Here is a 4,042-nt window from a genome sequence, read left to right as displayed (position 1 = left end):
TATATATATATATATATATATATATATATATATATATATATATATATATATATATCATCTTTTGCAGTGACAGTCTAATTGAAACATGTTTGTTCTTTCCTCTCTCCACTTTTTCTCTCCTCGTCTTCCTGATATTTTTGTAAGTTTTGCACCGTATATAATATACGCTCACGTGGGTCGCCCCAGTTGGATTCTGTCGAGACTGAACTTCTTTCTCTCTCTCGGACCACCTCACTTCTTAGACTATCTCAGCCCCTCAATGACTTGGATTACTAGTGAAACACTGCTTCGATCATTACCTTCCTGCATCTTACCTGTGCTCTGTTGATTTGTATCACAACAATCCACCACCATTCCCCGACTCCTTCCCTTCTCTACTTTCTGTCTTATTTTTCCCCTCACTTGCCCTACTAATATGCCTGATCTCAAATCTCTCCGCCATCGACAACATTACTTCACCACGTTCCTACTTCCAATAATTTCAGTAGGTGATGGCCGTCTTTTCGAGACATGTTCGTTCTTTTCTCTCTCTACTTTTCTGTCCTCGTCAATTCTTTCTGTAGAACAGCGTATTTTTCCTGAGCAACCTAATACACTCCGTTTGTTTTCTTTACCTCTTCTTATTTATATCATTTTTGCTCTATATGTAAAAATTGTTTGATGCGTAAATAATACTTTTAGTTGTGTCAGGTAATTACAAGTATTTTGTTTTTTTAAGCCTCCATAAGTCACGAAGAAAACTAAAACAATTTTTGACATTATAACCGTAACTAATAACCATTTCATTTAACATTTTTTGAATGATTTGCAAATTGCCGATGGCGATTCACTAGTTTCTTTGATTTGATATTTTGAATGTCGTTACGGGCGCTATCTGTGTGTACAGATAACTTAAACAATCCTCTGTTTTATTATCTAAGCTGCTCGTCTTAAGAAGATAGTATATCCACTTGCAAACAGACAGAAGTTAATATGATATGGCATCTCTAGAAAAGAAAAAGAGAGAAAGAAAGCATAATAATAGCTCAGCATGCGTACCAGAGGAAGGCAACAAAAACTATTCTATGGTATTCTTCCAAAGAAAGTTATGATATATGAGATAGCCATCCACAGTTAATGTTAATCTAATGCAATCTAACAAAATGTTGTAATGCCACTTCTTCAGAATTTACTTCTATATATTCTAGACAAACTGGAAACAACGTTAAGGATTATTGGGGGGGGGGGGGTAACTGGTCTTTGGAAAACATCCTAGATTTATTTTTTTAATTTACGAATCCTCAGAAATTAATTAATAAATACATACATATCAATTTCAAATTTTGGCCCAAGAGACTTGGAGGTCAGTCGATTACATCGACCCCAATGCTCAATTGGTACTTATTTTATCGACCCCGAAAGGATGAAAGGCAAAGTCAATTCCGGTGGCATTGGAACCCAGAACATAAAGACGGACGAAATGCCGCTAAGTATTTTCCCCTGTGTTCTTACGATTCTGCTAGTTCACCGCCTTAAGAAAGACACAGATTAGTTTACATTTTGGTAGAAGGCCGTCAGGTTGGTGGTCGGTGGCTAAGTTGATTAAATCGACCCCAGTGTTCAACATGTACTTATTTTATCGATCCCGAAAGGATGAAAGGCAAAGTCGACCTCGCCAGAATTTGAATTCAGAACGTAAAGGCGGACAAAATACCACTAAGCATTTTGCCCAGCATGCTAACAATCCTGCTAGCTCACCGCCGCCCTAAATACAAATATATTGATTTCAAATTTTGCCACGAAGCCAGCAATTTTGGGGAACGGGTTAGTCGATTGCATCAACATTAGTACTTAAGTAGTATTTATTTTATCGACCCCAAAAGGATGAAAGGTAAAGTCGACCTCGGTGGAACTGGAACGTGAAGACGGACGAGATGGCACTAACTATTTTGCCCAGCGTGCTAACGACTCTGCTAGTTCGCCGCCCTAAATACAAATAACAAGAGGAAATATATTTTGTTTTGTTGGCATTTCGTCGCTTACGATGTCGAGGGTTCCAGTTGATCCGATCAACGGAACAGCCTGCTCATGAAATTAACGTGCAAGTGGCTGAGCACTCCACAGACACGTGTACCCTTAACGTAGTTCTCGGGGATATTCAGCGTGACACAGTGTGACGAGGCTGACCCTTTGAATTACAGGCACAACAGAAACAGGAAGTAAGAGTGAGAGAAAGTTGTGGTGAAAGAGTACAGCAGGGTTCGCCACCATCCCCTGCCGGAGCCTCGTGGAGCTTTAGGTGTTTTCGCTCAATAAACACTCACAACGCCCGGTCTGGGAATCGAAACCGCAATCCTATGACCGCGAGTCCGCTGCCCTAACCACTGGGCCATTGCGTCTCCACCGAGGAACTATATAGTAACGAGAAAAAGAAGGAGAAGAAGAAGTATGAAAAGGAGGAGGAGGAGGAGGAGCTAGGGATAGAAACTTCTGGCTCATCATGATGGGGGAACGTCATTAAGTTTGTGACAAAAATGTATAGCAGACTTAACTTTGCACTGATATTCTAAACAACTTAATATTCCTCCTTTTATGCTCCTGATAAAAGCCGAGTCCAGCTTTGGATTTGTTCACGAAACAAAGATTATTGGCAGCTTTGTGAATATTTCTCCATATTATCTGCCGTTGTCTATCTATCTGTCTGTCTGTCTGTCTATTTATATATACATATATTTAAATAAATAAATAAAACAATAAATATATTTTTACTTTTACATCCTCTCTAACAAAACCGTTTCTGACAAATCCACTGAGAGAAACACTTAGTTTCACTAACTTCCTCCTCTTTGTTATTATAATCATTTCTGGTGTAGTGAAACTATTAAAGCGGATACATTTTGCATTAGAAACAGTTTATAATTAATTAATGTTCGTTAAAAGTGGTAAAGACTGTAATTTGATATACGCTAAATGATTATCAACAACATTCAAGAGGACTGTGAAGAATAGAACCAGTTTCGTTGTCAGTATAATTAAACCCAACTGCAATCAAACCCATTACAATTAGTTCAATGTTCAGGGAACGTATTTACATTTAACTTTGATTTTGAAGTTATTGTTGACGTATTTTGAATACAAAATTATTTTATAGAAATTCCGTATAGTTTGCGCTTACACGCAACATTGGATATAGCCGATGTACTCCATTCTTTCAATATCAGTTATTCTCAAGTTTATTGCAATAACTAGAACTGACTTTCTGTTTTACTTGACGTAGTTATATACCACACAAAAGATAACGTCTGAATGCAAATATAAATATAAAGTGAACATTGTTTGATAAAATATCCTTTAGAAGTAATATATTCTTAGCAGACAGGTTAACAAAGGATAATCCAGATCAACATTTATTATATAATAGAGCAAGCACAAAAAGAAAGTAACCAGTCTATTTGATCTATGCTATTAGTACATAATTGTAAAGCTGTCTATGCAAAAAATAATGACGATAAGCGCCGTAGAGTGGAGTAGTAGGCACTATAACAAGAATAACGAAGAGAAGAAGAAACATTGATTATATTAGAATATTGAGGTGGTAGATCAAATTGATATACTCCCACCCCACGCATGAAAAGTAGGCTTTTCTTTTTTAGCCTCAACTCTAATTTTAAGTTTTGCTTTTAGGTCAATACAACTAAGTTATGACCAAAGTTTCTGGCCTTGTATCAAACATCAAACAAAATACTTCGTGGTATTGGTTCCAAATTTTTACGTTCTTAGTTCAAATCCTACAGAAATTAGTGTTGTCTTTCGGCCTTCTGGGGTTAACAAAATAAACTACCATTCAATTAGTGGGATCAATAAATTTTGATTAACTTCTCTCTCAAATTGCTGGCCCTGAGCCTATGTTAGAAACAGTCACTATTACTGTTATTATTATTATTATTATTATTATTATTATTATTATTATTATTATTATTATTATCATCATCATTACTTATCTCCATCAAATCTTTCATCCTTATTACTTTTTACCTTATTAAAAATATGTCCACGCTCCTTC

At 36.3% G+C, this 4,042-nt stretch overlaps 1 protein-coding gene across 1 annotated transcript in view; it reads left to right on the top strand.

The window, feature by feature from the left end:
- The window catches only part of LOC106877392 (uncharacterized), a 115,521-nt gene that overhangs the window by 106,191 nt on the left and 5,288 nt on the right, over nucleotides 1-4,042 (top strand). The gene's annotated exons all lie outside the window — the stretch shown is intronic.

Source organism: Octopus bimaculoides, chromosome 17 (assembly GCF_001194135.2).
Source record: "Octopus bimaculoides isolate UCB-OBI-ISO-001 chromosome 17, ASM119413v2, whole genome shotgun sequence".
Taxonomy (NCBI): Eukaryota; Metazoa; Mollusca; class Cephalopoda; order Octopoda; family Octopodidae; genus Octopus; species Octopus bimaculoides.
The sequence above is the reverse complement of the archived record's forward strand: the minus strand, read 5'-3'. Positions and strand labels throughout refer to the sequence as shown.